Source organism: Micromys minutus (genome assembly GCF_963924665.1).
Source record: "Micromys minutus genome assembly, chromosome: 16".
Taxonomy (NCBI): Eukaryota; Metazoa; Chordata; class Mammalia; order Rodentia; family Muridae; genus Micromys; species Micromys minutus.
In genome coordinates, this window is record NC_137985.1 from 5725457 (window position 1) to 5746594 (window position 21138).

Consider the following 21138-nt stretch of genomic DNA (forward strand, 5'->3'; position numbering starts at 1 on the left):
GCTTGTTTTCTGAACAGCTTTCTTGGGGGGGGGGGGAGTAACTCATGCTGGTATAAATGTCTCTTCTGTCTGCTTGGGAATGGGCCTCCGAGGGTCTAGGGTGTGTTCCCTGTTTGGGAATGATACTCAGAGGAGTTTACACCCTTCCATGTGCCCTTGTGCAGTTCCTATGACAACGTGAACTCAGGCATCTGCTTTCACCAGGGGACTTCTGACCACGAAATATGGAAGAAAATCATTTAAAGTTGTAATCACCATCTAGACATTTGATAGGATTGATGATGCCTGTTCTAACTTGGTTTAAAGCATTGTGCAGTGGCAAACTCCTGTCAGACAGCACTCGGCAGATAGAGGAAGGTCTGGAACTTAAGGTCAGCCATGACTACATGATGAGATTCTCTGGGTTACATGAGACCATGTCTAAAAATGAAAACAAAATAAGCCTGTGCCTGTGTTCAATTCTCTCTTATCTTGGCTAGGAAACATGATCCGTGTGAGTGTGTGTGTGCATACATGTGTGTTCGTACGTGTGTGTATGAGTGTGTGTGTGCATGTATGTATGTGTTTGTGTGTGTGGGTATCTGTGTGTGTGAGTGTGCATGTGTGCATGTGTATGTGTGTGTATGTGTGTGTGTGCATTGTGTGTGTACGTATGTGTTTGTGTGTGTATGTGTGCATATGTGTGTTTGTGTGTGCATATGTATCTCTGCTTGAGTACTTATGTGTATGTGTGCTTTCACATTTATATAAATCTGTGTTTGAAAATGTATATGCAACATGCTTGTCTACTTTTATAGCTAGTGTGGATCCTCAAAAGCTCTTTATTATGACTTTTAAAATTGTGGCTAAAAGTTATTGTTCAATAAGAACATTTTTACTACAGTTGTGTCAAAGTCCCAAACAGTGTAATTCTTTGTTTCTCTGTCAGCACAATTCTGTGTCATTTCTGATGGATTTACAAACTTCCATGCTCAGTCTTTGACTGTAAGCAGTCCTGTGGTAATTTGCAGTCACTGACTGTGTTACTCCCAGTGTGTTCTACTCTGCTCCCCACACAAGTGAAGAAACATGCAAGCGCTCACTCAGCGCTGATTGTTGTACTTACTGAGGCTGTAATCCAGCATCTTAAGTAACGGAAACACGGCAATGATGGCTACCATCTCATCCACGGATCTTCAGGTGATGCCGCCGTTAGCTGCAGTGCCGCTTCCGGTGCAGCAGAAGCCTGTCTATCAGCTCCCTTACAGGTGGAGAGAATGAAAAATCTCTTTAACACCAAATATGGCTGCAGAACCAGTTTAGACAGCACAGCTGGAATTTTGTATTCAGAATTTTGTATTTTCATATTCATGGTTATGTATAAACATTACTATGACCAAGCAAAGGTCTGTCTGCAAAAAGTGTGTGGCAATATTTAACTAGCAATTATGAAAAATACCCCCAAACTACTTCATACGAACTGCTGTATCCACAAGTAAATAATGTGACATCCATAGATTTTGTGTGTAATGAAGAGATTGGCTTCCATGTCAAGGATCATGGAACAATGACTGGGCTTGTTTCCAGGGTTCTCCAGAAAAGAGGAGGCAATGCAGTTGTGGGTCCCAGGAGAAAAAAGGACAACATGGTATGGGTCCCCAGGAGAAGAGCAGTACTTTCTAAGCATGATCAGAATGACTGTTCTGAGGTCAGCAGGCTAACCCTCAGGGCAGCTGGACTGTTATTTGTTCTGGTTTTCCCCAGATAGAAAATTTTAAAAAGATGCCAGAGTATAATGTGACTTTTAAAACTTCAGCAACAGCTTCATTACAGCGCATTGCTGAAGACAGACACTGAACATGACAAAAATCTCAGGATCATGGGCTTTTATAAACTCAAGTCATTGAAGACCCTTATACACATCACACCTCCCTTGCTAAAATAAAGATGAAATACCATATACTTGTTCCTCTTTGAGACCTGCACACCAGGTAGAGGAGAGATTAGTGAAGTTTTTCATAGTCAACAGCTGTTCCTTCCTGCCTAGCCTTGCCCTCTTTTTCCAAACCTCTCACAAGAGGATTTATTGTTAGTGAGCAGATCAAAACCTGTTGTGTTTTTATGCATGATTTTACCTCTCATTTCATGGCTAAATACAAGAAATGACACAAACTCATCACTTACTAGATGCTGTAGTCTGAATGTGAAATGTCAGCCACAGGCTCATTTGTTTGAACACTTGGTCCCTAAAGTGGTGAGAGACCGGGAACGGGGAGCTGTGGGACCTTTGGCAGGTAAGACCTTGCTGGAGAAAGAGAATCACTGGAAAGCGGGACACAAAGTTTATAGGTCTGTCCTTACTAGTGTTTTCTTTCTTTCTCTCCTCAAATATGATGTGACATGTCCAGCAAGACAGCATGAAATTCTTGCCATAATAGAATTACATTCCCTCAAGTCATGAGCTAAAATTAATCCTTTCTCCATGAAGTTGCTTCTTGTTTGGTGTTTAGATATAGCAACAAGAAACTAGGCCTGTGGAACAAATTGTGAGAACCTCCCTCTCAGTATCTGAACGTAAATGGAAGTGAGACATCGTACACCTGGGAGAAAGAATTACTGAGCATGGGCCATGTGCCAGGCTCTCACACCTCTTTTCTTCCAAAGTTTTGTTTATGCTGCTGTGTCAAAAACAACCTAAGAGAAAGCAACTTTGGGGAGCTAGGTTTATGTCAGCTCACAATTTCATGTCACAGCTTATCACACAGAACAGTCAGAGCTGCAGGAATGGAAGGCAACTAGTCATATCACACCTATTGCAAGAGCAGAGAAACACAAGTGCATTCATGCATCCTGCAGTCTAGGCCCAAACCCAGGGAATGGTGCCACCCACAGTAGGCTGGGTCTTTGCTCAGTAATAAACATAATTAAAATAATCTCTCATAAAAATGTCCATAGGCTTGTCTGGTCTAGGCATTTCCTCATTGAGACTGACTCCCTTCTGAGATGATTCAAGATTGTATCAATTTGACAATATTACCACAACATCCATATCTTACCTATTCAAACTATAAAAACTAAAAACTTATTTTGTAAATGAGAAAAAAAAAAGTTCTTAGAGTATAAATGATTTGCCAACAGAAGTTCCAGGGTGAGGACTGAAGCACACACCTCCCTCATCCTCATGCTACTTTCCACCGGCTGGAGGTGCGGACTCATACTGTGTTTAATCTCTTGATAAGAACCTGGTCTGCACCCAGCACTCAAGGTTCCCTTGTATGTCCAGTCCAGAAGCAGATGGCAGACAGCCTCTGATGAGGAAGGCTGTGGTCAGTAGAGATCTGCTTTCAAGTGGGTGTAGGTACAGGGGAGAAGGGAATATTTTTGTTACTCACATAGGCTCATTACTGAATCTCCTGTAACAAAACACAGGCTAACAAACAGACCAACATACAGGGTTATTTAATACTAACCTTATGTGGCACTGAGCCAACAGAAATGAAGACTCACAGGATAATTAAACACATATTTTGCTTCAAGTCTGACGAAAGCAGACAATCATGAGCATTTAGATAAATGGTTAATGAGACTCATAGTTTTAGTCTTGTTGTGTGTGTTTATATGTGTGTGCTTGTGCCTGTCTGTGTGTGTGTACATGTATAGATGTGTGCATACACTTGTGTTTGTGTGTGTGCATGTGAATGTGTGCATGTCTGTGTTCAAATGACTGCTTGACGTTTTTTCTTTATCTCATGTTTGTACCTATAGAACTTTCCAGAGATCTTGTTTCAATTTTTAAGTCTTTAAGATTTTATTTAAGTGCACTGATTTGCATATGGATTTTAGACTTTGTTACAAACAGCCATGTCCAGGGACTGCATATAATCCTCAAAAGTGGTAACCTGCTCCATCTGCCTTAGCTACTTCAACGTTATCATTTTCAGCCACACTTAATTTAAAACACCTTTTAATCTATGATCCCAGCAGAACCAACTATGAAGAGCCACACATGTCTTCTGGATAAAGTTTGTCATAGTAATTGTAAAACTGTCTCTTGTTTTGGAGTCAACTTTTACAAAGATTTGTGTGTAACTAAGTTTATGCTAGACAGCAATGTGGTTACTATTCTTAAAAATTATGCTATTTTATAGATAATTACAGTGAACGGATACAGAGATTGTAATTCATATCCTGTCTACAAGAAATACACTTCACTCTTTTGAAAATGACATGTTGGAGGCCATTTTATTTAGTAGATAAGGAAAGAGGTCAAATGCTAACAATGCCTACTCTAAGTAATTACAGTGTTACATGGATATGGGAGAAAAACAGAAGAATAGATTTTAGTCTGTGTGAGATGCTATTAAACAATGTCACTAAAGCAAGCAGCTTGTAAATATCACCTGCACTTTCTACGCTCAGTGGAGAAGTGAGTTTGTGGGGAGACCATTTCCTGCTTCGTGAACTTTGTTCACTGTAGTCTTGCACAGCAAACGGGGCCATCTATTCTCTGGGATCTCATTCATTACCTCCCTAAGTGTTCATCACTAATACTTCTCAAAGCTCTGGCTTTCTTTCTTTTTTTTTTTTATTTTTCATTGATGCTCTGACAAACATAAAGAGGCAAGATGTGTCTGTGTCACTGTGTGTGGTTGCAGGAGTGTGTCTGTGTCATTGTGTGTGATTGCAGGAGTGTGTCTCTGTCACTGTGTATAGTTGCAGGAGTGTGTCTGTGTCACTGTGTGTGGTTGCAGGAGTGTGTCTCTGTCACTGTGTGTGGTTGCAGGAGTGTGTCTGTGTCACTGTGTGTGGTTGCAGGAGTGTGTCTGTGTCACTGTGGTTGCAGGAGTGTGTCTGTGTCAGTGTTTATTCAAGAGTGTATTTACATTCACCATCTTGTGATTGTGATTGCAGAAGTGTATCTGTGCTCACTGACTGGATGTGGCTGGAGCAGAAGGAAGATGATCCCTTTGCACCACAGTTATGGAGCAGAGAGATGAATATACAAGATGAATATACATACTCTGCTCCCTTTGCTCTATATGTAGCCTGGGATCCCAGCAAATGAAATGATGCCATCCACATTTAATGTGGCTCTCTTTACCTAAGTTAGTCCAATCTTGATATGCCAACATAGGTGTGCCCAGAGTTTGCTCAAGTTGATAATTCATGTTAACCATCACAATTATCTCCCCAGACAGCTTTGCCTTGTGGTTTTGCCTTGTGTGCATTTTAACACTTAAATTTGGGAGGCAGACACAAATACTTTGGCCACAGTCATGGGTGTGTACAGAATCCTTTGTTCTTGTGCCTACTGGGCAGCAAGGGCTATTCTTCTATGTTGGCAAACAGTGGAGAAAATGTAGAGGTAGGTAGATGGACATGCCCGTTAGGAAACACAGGAGCATTGTGGATGTTTTTTGTAAATCCCTAGAGAAGAGCCTCGATACTGACATTCAGGAAGTAAGTCTTGAACTTCCCTACTTGGCATTTTGGCCCTAATTGTTGTCCATGAAAACAGACTCTCATATCACCACAAGACGAATTTTTAATCAGAATAAATTAAGTTCCTTATTACCATGTCTTGAGTAAATCAGTCTAGAGATGCTTTTCTGTGCCGTAACCTTTTCAGTAGTCCATGATTTGCTGCCTGACATTTACCCCTCATCTTTCCTTCAGTAGGTGGACTTTCACTAGGATAATTGGAAAAGGTCAAATTTTACAGAGTTTCTGAGTATCTTAAAAATATTCACTTGTGTCCATTTTGTTGCCATAAGTTGTTAACATGTAGAAAAATGTGTGCATGTACATGTGCACCCACATGCATGCACACACACACACAGAATCTGCAATGGTATGTAATTAATAACAGCACTAACACATAGATATACATGCATATGTGATCAGAGACATTTTTCAGTCAAAGCTGACTGTGACAATGGAAAGCATCATATTGATTTCTTTCTCTTGTGTTTTCATTCAGTTTTCACATTATCTTAAAAATTTTATCCCCCTTTCTAGTCTCTGTTATCTTTCTCTTTTTAGACATTCTCAGCCTAATACAGAATATGTGGGTTCAAATCCCAACTCTGGAAATTTTCACCTGTGCATTCTTTATAGTTTTTTTTCTTGGTTTTACACAATTACAGAAATGGCAAACAAATGTTTATATAGATGGAAAACATCTGCTCTGAGAGATTTTTAGGCTGAATGAAGTAAGTTTAAACACTGTAGCTTCAGACCACAGTACCTGAGACATCGTGAGTATTCCACTAATGGAAAACATTGCAGAAAAATAAGGGAGCTCAGAATTTGCTTTGTGTGGATGTGGGGACAACTCCATTGGTAAACTTCTTGCTTAATGCGTATTAGGCTTTGGGTTTAAACCTCAGATAACTTAGCTAGGAGACATGGTGCAGGCCTGTAATCTCATAATTAGGAGGTAGAGGAGAGAGACAGGAATTGAAGATTTTTGGCTAGCTTGAACATTGAGTTCAAAGCTAGTCTGAGTCAAATGGATTCTCCCTTAAAAGGGTGGGGGGATTCAGGATGAACAGACTCCATGTCTTAGACTCTTCCATCTTAATGTAATTAAAACCAAGTGCCACTTGGGTTTTTGACTCCTGTTTTCTGATCATCTGTTATATCAGACCTGTAGCTCTGATTTGAGAAAGAGCCTGAGGCCCCAGTTGGAATTGTAGAAAAAAATGACAGAGGAGTTCTGTTTGTTTAGGACAAGACTGACCTTCAGGCCACATGGCTATCATGCTTAAAAATTAGATGAGTCACATTTAAACAGTATTTGGGAAATTTTTAAGGTGCTTTTATATTTTGCATCCTAATAATGTATTCTTTTAAATAATGGAATTGAAAAGTTGTTTGGGGTAAGGACTATGTTAGATCATATTTATAAAACTTTTATTAAACAATTCTGATAGTTGTGGGAATGTCCTGGTAATACTTGTAATAGTAACACTTGAGACAGAGTAAGTAAGTAGACTCTCAGTGACAGAGGGCAGGGTTTCTTCTTTCTTAGACGACACACTGAACATTGTGCAGATGCTAGCAAGGTGATGCTCCGTATGTTTTCAAGTCCTCCTTGCGGTATGTAGATTTAATTTATTCACCTTTTCCTTCTCTTTAGTAGAAAACAATCATCATGCAGCTTAAGAAAGCAGTAGCATACCACTCCTGGGCATATACCAAAAAGACTCTGCAACATAGAACAAGGACACATACTCCACAATGCTCATAGCAGCCTTATTTATAACAGCCAGAAGCTAGAAAGAACCCAGATGTCCCTCAATGGAGGAATGGATACAGAAATTGTGGTACATTTACACAAGGGAGTACTAGTCAACTATTAAAAACAATAACTTCATGAAATTCTTAGGCAAATGGAAGGAACTAGAAACTATCATCCTGAGTGAGGTAACCCAGTCATAAAAGAACAAATATGTTATGCACTCACTGTTAAGTGGATATTAGACCCAAAGCCAAGAATACCCAAGATACAATTTACAGACCACATGAAACTCAAGAAGAAGGAAGATCAAAGTGTGGATGCTTCAGTCCTTCTTAAAAGGGGAAAAGAAAATACTCACAGGAGGAAATACAGGGACAGAAAGTGGAACAGAGATTGAAAGAAAGGTCCTCCAGATACTTTCCCATTTTGGGAATTTATCCCATATACAGCCACCAAACCCAGACACTATTGCTAATGCCAAGAAGCACTTGCTGACAGGAACCTGGTATCCTTGCCTCCTGAGAGGCTTTGTCAGAACCTGAGAAATACAGAGGCAGATGCACACAGCCAACCATTGGACTGAGCGTGGGACCCGATGGAGGAGCTAAAGAACCAAAGGAGCTGAAGGGGATTGTAACCCCATAAAAAGAATAACAATATCAACCAATCAGACCCCCCTCATTGCTCCCAGTGATTAAACCACCAGCCAAAGAGTACACATGGAGGGACCCGTGGCTCCAGCCCCATATGTAGTAGAGGATGGCATTGTCTGGAATCAATAGGAGGAGAAGCCTTTGGTCCTGTGAAGGCTCTTTTCCCAGTGCAGGGGAATGCCAGGGTGGGGAGGGGGAAGTGGGTGGGTGGGAGGGGCAGCATCCCCATAGAAACAGGAGGAAGGGGAAGGGAGAAGAAGCAACTGGGAGAGGGGATAATATTTGAAATGTAAATACATAAAATATCCAATCAAAAACAAGGAAAAAGAAAGCAATAGCACACTTGTTAATTCACTGACTGTCATCTATCTGGATTTTCACCAGTATGGTCCATTCTCCATGGTCATCATCAATGGGAAGAGCCTCTTCTTGCTCATGTCCCATTTCAGGATGTTACTTCTGCTAAATGTTGTTTGTTCTGGGACCTCATTCTGTTTCTTACACATCTCCAGTATAGTTAGGCACAACCATAGGATGTATTTAAGCTTTTTTTTATTAGACCCTTGGCATTTTCCTGATGGGTTAGAACCTCAATGAAGTTCCATATGTGAACCCTGTATGTGGATCTTCACAGGTCTCCAGGGCCTTCTGACTATTCCTTATTATGGACAAAGCAATATTGATAATATAAGATAAAAGTGTTTAATATATTGATGGATCCAGACTTTGGTTTTGGATATAAGAAATACAACCTCTTTAGTGGTCTGGTCTAAAGTGGTGACACTATGTGGTCATGGCAACCTCCTCCACTTGTGGTCATGGCAACCTCCTCCACCTGTGGTCATAGCAACCTCCTCCACCTGTGGTCATGGAAACCTCCTCCACCTGTAGTCATGGCTACCTCCTCCAACTGTGGTCATAGCAACCTCCTCCACCTGTGGTCATGGAAACCTCCTCCACCTGTAGTCATGGCTACCTCCTCCACCTGTGGTCATAGCAACCTCCTCCACCTGTGGTCATGGAAACCTCCTCCACTTGTGGTCATGGCAACCTCCTCCACCTGTGGTCATAGCAACCTCCTCCACCTGTAGTCATGGCTACCTCCTCCAACTGTGGTCATAGCAACCTCCTCCACCTGTGGTCATGGCAACCTCCTCCACCTGTAGTCATGGCTACCTCCTCCAACTGTGGTCATAGCAACCTCCTCCACCTGTGGTCATGGCTATCTCCTCCAGAGATTAGTTTATGCTGGGATTAGACATTAGACTTGAACAATCTGTTGGTTGAAGGTTGTGACCAACAAGAAAGTCTACATCATCCTGAATTCCTCCTTCTCCAGTCCTGTACCAGAACTGTATCCTTTGAGTATTTTACAGCACTTGGGAGGATTACAAAACTATCCATCAGGAATGCACATTAAGTTCATGTCACTGTGGTGGTACTGTCCTCATCATGTCTTGGTGTGTGCTTCACAAGGCAGTGTCTGGTATTCACTTCTGTTCTGGGCTTAGCAAAACTTCTAAACGAGCAGAAGGTATTCATGTCTTCTTTAGTCATTTTGTTTAGATTGATGACAGTAGCTAAGATGGTTCATGTCCTACTAGAATTTTGAGACATATAACTTGTGAAAACACTGTAATTCATCAGGAGAAGCCCTAGCATGTGTGGTTTATGGTGAGCAGAACTGATTTTATTTGTCCAAAAGGCTTCCAGTTGGATAGGATGCTTCAGCTCCGTACAGTCATTTGTGTTGCTTTGGGTAACAGCATCAGGCCATGCTCTATTGTTAGCATGTTGCTTTCATTGTCTTGGACACTTTGCATTTTCCCTTAGTTTTAGTGAGGTTGAAACATCACAGCCAGGTCTCTGACCTGAAGGATTGCAGGGAAGTATTGGATAGCCTCAGCAAATGCAAAAACTAAACATACTTCATACAATGTACCAAGAAGTGCCCTTCGAAGGGCTTGTGTTCTGAATGAATATGCTCATGGCCATAAAAACAAGCAAACAATCAAACAAATGAACAATCACACACACATAAACAAACAAACCACAACTTGCACAATCCTGAGAGACCTATACCCATGGAGTTATTTAGCAGATGCTTTCAGAGGTCTCAGCAAATTTTAAGAGTCACAAATAATGTTTATAAAATGGTCATGTTTACTGAATAAATGTTCTGGTGCCACTTGCAACCTCAGTAGGACTGGCAGCCTTCACGTGAGAAAAGAACAGAAGGACAGTTCCCAGGCATAGAAAGGCTTCAGAGGGGACCAAGTCAAGATATGCTGGTCAGATTTTGGCAGTGGCATCTGAATAAGTCCCTTTAGGCTTCCTGGGCACCAAAGACTTCACGAAGGGCCTGGGGCTCCAGTGCTCTGGCAACCATCTCTGTCTTTCTGCACAAACCTGGCCAGATGTAGATTCTGTTTCCTTTATATGTGGTTTTGGCCAGACCACACTGTTTTTTATCCAGACTGAGAGGTCACAGTGACACAGTTAAGGCAGGCTTGTGACAAGACCCTGGAAATACAGACAGGAAGTGGTAGAGCCTGCTGTTGCTGTGATGCCCTAGAGAAATGAACCAAGAGACAGAGATGGACTGGAAGAAAAGCCCAGCTGCAGCTGAGAAATCTGGGAAACTGCTGAATCTCCCAGAGGCCCTGCCTACTCTGAGGTTGAAGGGTAGATTGAACAAGGCATGTATGAGGTCCTGTCTTTAAGAACTTCATTTGGATTGCACTACCAGAAAACAGCCCTTATCTGTCTTCTGTATGTTGTCTACTTGTGATGTAAAATGCTCAACTGCCAAATGCTACACACACAAACACACACACACACACACACACACACACACACACACACACACACACACACACACACTTATTAGACAATCTGGAGGCAAGACTCAAGGTATGCATATGGGTTACCAAATACCAGGGCAAGATTCACACAGGCCACTCCCAGGAATGTAGAGAGGACATAGACACAGGACAGAGTTCTAGAGCCACAAGGAGACAACATATCTATTCTGATGAGTAGTCATTAGCAAACAGGGTCTGTTTTAGCTCCAAAGTCCACTATGCTATTTCCAGTGGAGACACACTTGTATGCTTGACATTTCTGAAGTCTCAATGGCTTTGTGTTGAGTTCTTTGGGTCTTCTGCAGTCTTCTATTCTTAAAAGTCAGGTAGGTTACTACATTGTAAACTCACACACACAGGCATGCCTGTCACAATGGGGTTTCTGACTTCCTTGATCACATTTATTATTTCTCAGGCTTGGAAGTTATAGATCCTCAGAGCTTCCATCCCATGAAAGACAAGGCTGGTGAGTAGCAGGTGACTGCCCTGTTCCACGAATATGCCTCAAGTGCTGTGTGCCTTAGAGGCTCACCTAGGTGAGGCTGATAACAAAGAAAACATTTGCCTTCCCATGGGCCTGGAAGCCAGGGGGCTGAAGACCCAACATAAATAAAATTTGCATCGTTTACTGCAAGGAAGCATGAAGACAGTCTAGTGAGTTCCAGTTTTAAGTAGAAAAATGTCTGAGATGGCAGAAAAATGTCAGAGCAGACAGAGAAGGTTCCAGGCCAGAAGAGCCCCAGTGAGACTCCCAGGCTGGAGCACAGGATGGGCATAGCTGGAACTGAAGGGACAAGGATGGAAGGCCACAGTCTGTAGAGAGAATGGAAGCAGAGAAGGCCACAGGAAGGCTGCGGATTGCACTCTGATGCAAAGCAGGACACTGATGTCAGCTAAGGCTTTGCTGCTGGCGTGTCTGTTTCTTTCTCTGCCTGATCTCCTGAAGGCATTACCACCCTGGTGCAATTTGGTGTGTTTCAGGGAGCACAGGCTTGTCTGACCTCCCACTCACACTGTGGTTCTTTGCTGACCTTATCTGGGTCCCCTGTGTTTTGTGTCATACTCTGTGATCCCACCCCCTGTTTCATAGTTCCTTCCAATGGGAGCTGCATCTGCTTTCCTTTTCCCTCCCCATTTCCTCTTGCTTCCTTTGACATGGGCTCTTTGCAACCAGCAGGCCACAAACATGGACATAACTGAAGGGTTTTCTAATTAACTCTTAGGAGCAGGTGCTAGAAGAGCAGAAGACAGCCTGCTGATGAGTTAGAATCCTCCATGTTTCTAATCTTGCTTGTTTCACCAGAGAATAAAACCAGTAAAGGACTAGCCTCTGAATCCTTATGTCAGAAAGAAAACCAGTTTAATTCATATGACGCTTATCTGTCTGAATGTCCGTCTGTTTATAGCATGTGTGTGCACTTGTGTTCCTGTACCACACATGGTCAGAGGACAGCTGGTTTCCTCCTTCCACATGTGGGGTCCTCAGGTGGTCTGGCCTAATGGACAGTAGCTACCCACTGAGTCATTACATCAGAGCCTGAAAACTGGTTTTTATAAAATAAGTGTGAAATATCTTTTATCCTTTTATTTCCAGGAATTGGCTTCAGGGCACAAGACTGGCAGCCGCTCTATATTTATTAGTCGGTTCTATTCCTCTTTGCTCTCTAGCAGCACCATGTGCTGAAGCGAAGGTGATGGCTTCAGCCCTCTGTTTAGCTGGCCTGACTGGATCAGGGGCAAGGAGAGAGTCCGGGTGGGTAGCTAAGCAACAGTATGCCCTGGTACAGGCTGCTAGTAGTTCAGACCATTGTGACACAGACTGGTTCTATAACTGAGATCATCTGAGGTCCTCAGTGCTCAGTGAGATGAGTTCTGAAGACCATCTGAACAGCAAGTGTGGTTAAGGCCTGGTGTGTACAATGTCCATTGACCCAACCCTTCATAGGATGTTCCCTGCAGTGAGTTGGATAGCTCTAAAATAACTGGATTGTGAGGTTCACATGCTCAGACATAATGAAAAACATTGTAAAATAATAAAGGAGTTTATGTGTGTTGATGTGTGTGATATATGCTATGTGTTGTACTTATGTGTAATTGTGTTTGTGTGTGTGATATGTGCTCTGTGTATCTCTGTGTGTGTGTGTGTGTGTGTAGGTTAGATATGTGTAAGGAGGCATTCCATGGTGTGCAGTTACTGAGAGGCCAGTGGAGACACTGCGCATTCATACCCTGCTCAGTCATTCTGTCCTGATGAGATGCCGTCTCTCGGTGAACCTGGAGCCAGGCTGTCAGGCTATCAGTCTGTGAGCTCCAGCCACTCTCCTGTCTCTGTTCACACAGTGCTAAGGCTGAGGTACACACATGGTCATGTTCACACTTTTTGGGTATCTGGGATTTGGACTCCGATTCTCAGTCTTACAGAGCAAGCATCTTACTTTACAAACCCAGGGGTATTTTAACTAATTTATTTTATCACCCAATTGTTGCCATTAAAAGTTCTTTTTTGTTGCACAAGAACATACAGAAATAATAGCAACAGTTGCCAAGTATTAAACACGGTCTATGCCAGGTCTTCCTTTCTCTGCATCATTTTTTTCAAATCTCCATGAAAATCCATCATGTGGATGCTATTTCTTTAGAAGAGAATATATGGGAGCTTTGGGCCTTCAGTGCCGAGCAGAAGCAAGGAGTGGGAGTTGGTATGCCAGTAACCCCGGGGCTGTGGCTGTAGAAGGGTGTGTGCATGTTTAATGGTGTTGAGGCCGGTCTACTGTAGCATTGCAGAACTGCATGCCATGTCTTCAGCCTCAATTTCAGTTCCTACCCAGGCAAGAAAATAAATCCACCCCTCACACAGTTTCACAGCCCCAGGGGAAAACTGGTCTCTTGGGGAAGCTGTGACATCCCAAAGCCACAGAAGCACAAGGCCCTGAGAGATGGCTTTACATCACCATACTTAGGACTAAGAAAAGCAATGTGCTTACTGTAGCTGGATGTAAGCACACAAAACAACCCAGACACTCAAAGAACAACCTGCCCCTGTGCCCTGAGAGATGTTTTAGGTTAAAGCTGGTCCTGTGTGGATTCTCGTCCCTTTACTAGAGACCTAGCAGACACTGTGAGGAGAACCTGGAGACCAAGGTTTACCCCTGACCATAGAACTTGGATCTAATAACCTGGGACCCAAGCCAGGATCAGCTGCCTAGCTTCAGCAGCCAAGGAAGAGACAAATTAAGGGTGGGAAGCAGAAGATGAAGAGTTAACCAACATGGCTATACTGGGAAGGACAAAGAAATCTGGGACCACATATCCCATGCCCTCTTATGTTCATCTCTGGGGTTCTGAAGTGAGACTGAAGATTTGGTAGTAAGTGAAGGGTTAGCACATCTGAACAGTCAGGGTCCAGATGTGCTCCGCCCACCACTGGCTCCTCCTTGTCTGGTCTAGTTACAGAAACGCACAGAATAATCCGGTGCATGTTCAAAGTAAATGTTTATTTTTTCTTGACAAACTTTTGACCATAGTTGAACAAAGAATTATTAAGAATGATTCCACCCTTATCATCTGTGTCTCGTTTGGCTATGGTGTCCCTTCACCTAGAGCCAGGACAAAAGCCTTATGCTAAAGCCTATCTACTGCATCCTGTCTTCCCTGAGGTGCTTCACTCTGCTCCGTACTCATCCTCATTCTCACAGTGGTCCCCACGCGGAGGCTGAGAAAAAAGAAGGTGAGCCATTGTTCCTAAAACTAGAACTGAAAGGCCAGCTCATTTAAGGCAAAGACTAGTACTTTCTGAATGCGGGGATATAATGGCAAAGAAGAGAGTCTCTAAATGGGAGAGTTTTGAAGTCATCCTCAGACTCAGGTCAAGTTGCTCCTGTCTATCTGCAGCGAAGTTAGGAAAAGAACAAATTGTCTTTTCATCTGCCTACCGAGGACGGAAACAAACAGCATGTGACAAAGTGCGTCACAAGAGGGCGCCATTGACCACCCCTGCAGGCGCATTCCAGGCCCCTGATGTCAGCCTCTGGCCACAAAAGCAGATTTGGGTGAGAGGTTCCCAGACGTCCAAGACCATAAAGCTCAGGTCAGCTCTGCACGAAATTTAGGACAGCAGTCAGAAAGTTTTCCTGCAGGCAAGTACACTTTATTGCAGATCGGCCAGAGTTTTGGTTTTGCTCTTGTAAACTCAGTAGAAAGTGAGTTACTAGAAAAAGTCTGAAATGAGGCACATAAGCAAAAACAACAGTTCAAGGTGTTGATCTTGGAAGAGACTTCACTTATCTCTTTAGGAAGAAAATATTAGCCTATAAGAAATCAGCTTTGCCCGCTTCTGCCTAAGGACGGAGATTCCGTGTAGAACAGTCTTTAATACCGTTCCCACCCACTGCCCCATCACCAACTCTAACTTCTGGATGCTCAAGGGAAGAATGGACGATACGACAGCATCTAGCCCAGGGACTACTCAGTGAACAGTAGGTGAGTAGGCAGGTGAAGAGCCTATTTAACAACAGCAATGGGCTCTCTAGAACCTTTCACAGCCCCTTTACCACGGCCCTCAACTCCTCTGCACAAAGGAAACAGAAATGAGACATGGCCAGTGCTTGCAATTCATCCTTCCTCAAAATGCCTACAAACACAGCTTCATCTTCATAGTGGATGTTTTGAAATACTTGATGGACAGAAATTATGAAGCTCAAAGAGAAGGAAGGTCAGAAGGTGGATGCCTCAGTTCTTCTTAGAAGGGAGAACAAAACATTCATGGGAGGAAATAAAGGGACAAATAGAGGAGCGGGGATTGGAGAGAAGACCATTCAGAGGTGGACTCACATGGGGATCCATCCCATATGCATCCATTAAACCCATGCACTATTGCTGATGCCAAGAAGTGCTTATTGGCAGGAACCTGATATGGATGCCTCTTCAGAAGCTGTGCCAAAGCCATACTGATAGAGGAGGATGCTTGCAGCTAACCATCGGACTGAACACGGGGACCCTAATGAAGGAGCTGAAAGGGTCTGCAACCCCATGGGAAGAACAAACTCATCAATTAACCAAACCCACCACAGCTCCCAGGGACTAAAGCACCAACCAATGAGTTCTTATGGAGAGACCCAAGGTCCCAGGTACATATGCAGCAGTGGATAGCATTGTCTGGCATCAGTGGGAGGAGAGGCCTTTGGTCCATGCAAGGCTTGCTTTCCCAGTGTAAGGGAACACCAAGGTGCTGAGGTGGGAGAGGAAGCACCTTCATGGAGGCAATGGGAGGTGGAAGGGGATGGGATTAGAGGAAAGAGGATTACACTTGAAATGTAAACACAGAAAATATCCAACAAAAAAAGAGGAGAAAAAGAACTACCTGATGAATAAGTGAATAGGAGCTGGCTGTAACTAGGTGTTATAAGTGAAACGGAGGCTTGAAACATTGTCAAGGGAAGATATTGGTAGTAAGGTCGTCTTGTGGGTGTCACTGCGACTCAGCAGTGCAATGTCTCTGTCCTGCCATGATTAACTTACAAAATAACTAGTTATGCATAGAGATCTTCCTGCAGGGTAAGGTGGGGGGATGAATCAGGTAGAAGAAAAGAGCAGAGATACCCTAATGGCTTTCCCATAACTAGCTGTTGAGAAAAGAAGGAACAGTTCTTGGTAGCTATAGGTCATGCATCTATTTTTCTGTTTGACAGGGACAAGGAGTTGCTGGTGACTGGTACAAGCCCAGAATGCCTCATTCACGCTGTGATGACCAGGACAGAGGTCAGGTTTTCTGGTGTGAGCTGTAGAGAGGGCCAGGTGTGTGGCTAACTGTTTGCTTGTCACTGCGAACGTATCTGGAGTTAGCCAAGCTCTGCAGGTGAGAAAATGAAGACTAATGTGTCTAAACACATGGGAGTGAATTTTCTTCAAAGGATAGAAAGAAGAGCAAATGAGGGCTAATAACTTTTCCCCTCTCTCCATCCCCAGGTATGCCACCTTCAATTGGATTACATCTAAGCAATATCCTGTGAGCTCTTCTTCTCAAGTGCCCAGCCGTGGGCTGAGAGAAGTGTACCATGCTGCCTGCCCCTCCACAGCTACCTTAAGACAGAAGATAAATGCCTGATTAAATACTCACTAACCGCATCCCATGAGCAAGGCTGCAGCACTGAGCATCGGTGAGCACGGAGCTTGCCCTCCTCTGATTAGAACTGAAGGACATAACGCCATAGTGAGACATGCAAATGAATTTTCAGCAGATAAGCCCATTTTCTCCACCTGTGAACTCTGAACAGTACTGATGGGTACAGGAGTAAATTAATGCCTCCTGTGCCTGGGATCTCCAGTACTGAGAGGCAAGCCTGCCGGGAGCTGCCGTAGTCTTGTCCTCTGGAAGACGCTTTCAGCCTCACGGTGATATTAGGGTTTGCAAGTGGAACTTTATTTCATCTCACCGTTAGCATTATTTAAACCTGTAAGATTTCCTCTGGGCACAAGGAGGATCCTGGGAAATGTAGTCAGCTAGAAGGCCCTTGTCTTTGCAGGCCAGGATTGTCAATGTTTTCCTCGGGAAAGGAAGCATTGAAGAGCCCTGGGTACCCAAGCCATAAAGTAAAAGCGTGCAGTTAAGTGGGAAAGGGAAAGACACAAGATTTTTCTGTCATGTTCCAGTTCTGAACATGGTAATTTATTTAGTCTTTATTTACCAGGAATCTTTTCTTTTTAAAAGTATTTTTAGTATGTATTTTATTTATAACACACATATGTATATAAAACTTGCCTGCATACATGCATGTGTGTTCTTGTAATTGGTAGAGGCCAGAGGAGGACATTAGATCTCCCTAGAACTAGAGTTAAAGAAAACTGTGACTCACCTGCTTGGTGCTGGGGACTGAGCCTAAGTCTGCAGCAACAGCAGCAAGAGTTCTTAAACTCCAGCCTCTCGAACAGCTCCTTAACTTTGCCTTGTTCCTGCATGGTTTTATAAATACTTTCCTTGGCTCCTTGTTATACCCTAACAAACAATTCTCTTCATATGTACCCACAAAGGGGGCAGAGAAAGAAGGTCAGTGGTTTCTTTCTGTAGAATAGCCACATGCTTCAGTTTAGGGGAGCACATAGAGAATGGGCAACCTATACAGAGAAAATAAGCTCTGTGTGTCTTCAGACACCCCGTGTTCTTGTACTGAGGCCTTGGCCTCAGATCCTTAGTAGGAGTAAGTGAATGAAAAATACATAAATATAAGCAGTAAAGAAAACTGCAGAGGTTCATGAAGAAAATTAATAAAAACTTAAGAAAAACGTGCAACAATGAACATTCCACAGTATGACAACAGTTCACTTTTTATCCCAAAGAGCCCTTTGTGGTTGGTTAATCTTGTGGAACTGACTTTGGAGTAAGGGAAAGTACAATTATTGAATTATGTACAACTGTCATACTGAACCTCAGTGCTGTAAGAAAACCACCAATAGTAATTCTCCAAAACCCTAATCTCAGGAGTAGTGGCATCAAGCACTGGAATGTTTTTAATTTGATTTAGGCTGTTTTCCCTGGGTTTACTATGCCCCTCAATGTGGAAATTAGACCCAAACTTCAGAGAGACATAGGGAAGACACCTCCTCTCCAGCTCTCTGGCTATGGTCATCTAGGCTCTGCTGAGCCCACAGCGCAGCCCAGGCCTGTGCGTGCAAACAACAGGGTCTGGCTTGCTGCGCACTGTCAGATGATACGTGATAGTCTTAAACATAAGCCACCACTCAGGAGGCCTTCGAACAGAAGGGCCATGTGAACTCAGGGCTACTAGTGTGTCACACAAACTTTACTTAGCAAGAGTTTGGAAGTGTTGGTGTTACCAGAGGAGACATTGGGGGTGTAATCCAACTTTTGCCTAGCAAAGGAATTCCAGCTGTGACCTAATTTTCTCAGTCACCTTGAGCTCCATGTTTGATGAGTTACAACTGAAGCTTGAGGAGGGGGAATGAAAATAACAGTCTGCACCTCACACTCTGGATCTGGCAATGTCTGAGATTAAAGCAGGGCCTAGAATTAAACACTCTTAAGTCGCCATAGAAGCACCTGGTACTTGAAAATCAAATTATTTCCTGTGTAGAGGGCGCTAACAGCAAAAATCTCCATGTAGGGGTAACAGAGGTCTGTCTGTCTTAGTCAGGGAAGGATCTCTCAACTTGCCCTCCCCATCAGCCCTGGGCTGTGTGTGCCCGTCCCCAAGGCAAGGCTAGGACAAAGGTGTCCTGAAGGACAAGAGCTGACCCCATACATTTTTACACAATCCACTCATAAATATTTTGGACACCACATTCCTCCCTTCTAAAAGCCCTGAAAAAATTTGATATCAAAATATTTTTAGTTTTTTACCCGTTTCATGTTAATGCACACTTTCTGCATGCATTGAACCATGGACATGCTTGGCTGAACAAAGAAAGCCTCAAAAAACCGTCTCCCATTATACCCATTTTAGGAAGGGCAGTGTGTAGATGACATCGTGACTGTTTTGAGATAAGGCAGGGTAGTGTGTAAGGATGTGTATAAGGATGCCCGGTGTGAGGCAGAGCTTAGCTCAGGAGGTGAAGTGCTTACCCAGCATCGGTAGGCACTGGATCCAGTCCCCAGAACTAAAGGAGAGAGGAAGGTCAGAAGATCAAAACTAGCCTTGGCTCATGGGAAGCCAGAGGCCCAAACTGTAAACTCACATGATCTAGATGGCGTGGCAGGGACCCTCAGTGAGTACAGTCCTGAGTGCGGTAAAGAGGACGACCAGGGAGTGTTTGTCTCTTGCATATGTACTTCATATCATCACATTGGACATTAAAAATAAATACAGGTAACGTCATCTGCAATTTTCAAATAAAGAAGTGGAATCGAAGAGGGAAAGCACAGTTGTTTCTTACTTGAAAGTGAGAGTGTTTTTATTAAGACAGGGGCGTAATTTTATCTCACATATAAAATGTTGGGCACGGTGGGACTCTCATTTATAGATATTCTATTAAATCCCAAACACCCCCTTTTGTTAAAGCACAAGGCCGAGAGGGTAAGGGAAGTGATCTTAAAACCAATTAAGACCACACAGAGATTAATCTGGGCGGGGCTGAATTTCGGAATAGACCTGATGGCTCCCTCAAGGGTCATTTACAACACTATGAAGAATGAACTGAAGGGAGGAAGGAAGGGAGCTATGCAGTTTCGTGCACAGAGAGACCACACAGAAACATAGTCTGAAAGCTTTGTTTTGTTTTTCTGCTTGCCAGTTGATTTTGAAACTGATTTTGGATGGGAATATGAGGGTAGAATTTATTCTTAAATGTATATTCTCTTAAGGATGGAAAGAGCCTTGGCACACATACTTTGACATCTACAAATACAGAGATGATGTGGGACAGAAACCTTATTTCTTGAAACAATGAATTAGAGAACTAGATAAAAATTCCAGGAAAAAATGTACTAAGGAAAAGCAAGACTCAGAGGGTGTGTGACACACACGTGGTGTCTTGTCACTTAAAAGGCCAAATCAAGAGTTAAAGGGCAGCTGAGCACATACAACGTTCTAGGTCAGCTTGGACCACAGAAAGAGAGACTTAGAAAGAGCGGTGGAGGAGAAGACAGAACAGGTTGACAGGAAAGAGAGGGGAAGAGAAAGAAGGGGAAGGAAGGGAAAGTGGAGAAAAGGAGGGGGATGCGGTGGGGCAGAGAAGGAGAGGAAAGGAAAGCAAGTCCTTAGTGACCTTTATAGATCTAAAGGCAAACACTAAAGCAAGGTTTCATGTACAAAAAGAAATTATTGGGTGGCCTTCTGCAAGTACAAAGGCAGGAGTGAGGGGCGAAAGAGGGCTCACAGGGATAGGCAAGTGTGAGAGGAAAAGGAACTCACAGCAGCAAGCCACTATATGTCTTTTTGTGCCACTTCTTATGGGCCCATGAGGAATGCTGGAGGACCAGTCAGGAAGGTAGCTGGAAATGGAAGAAGAGAGATGCTGTCCTTGGTTATGATAGTGGATAGGAACTTAGAATGATGCATGTGTTCCAAAATTCTGAGCCTAAGAAAGGAAGGAAGGAAGGAAGGAAGGAAGGAAGGAAGGAAGGAAGGAAGAAAGCAAGAAAGGAAGCAAGGAAGGAAGGGAGGGTAAATGGCTCCCATTTCTTCACTAGTCTCTCTCCTCTGTCTTCAAAGATTCTGTGCCTGGCCTGACCTGTGTTTATGGGCTATCTTGTTGTGGAAAGAGCCTGGAGAAATATAGGTGACTTCTTGAATGTGCTATTTAAGAAATAATGGTTATGTAAATTATGTAGGTGGAAAAATTGATAGGGAATTGAAGAAATTTGGATAAACTATGATTCGTTATTTTTATTAAAATGGGCTATAGTGAATGCATCACCAGGGTTCTAAGAACTCACATGGTCTGGGTA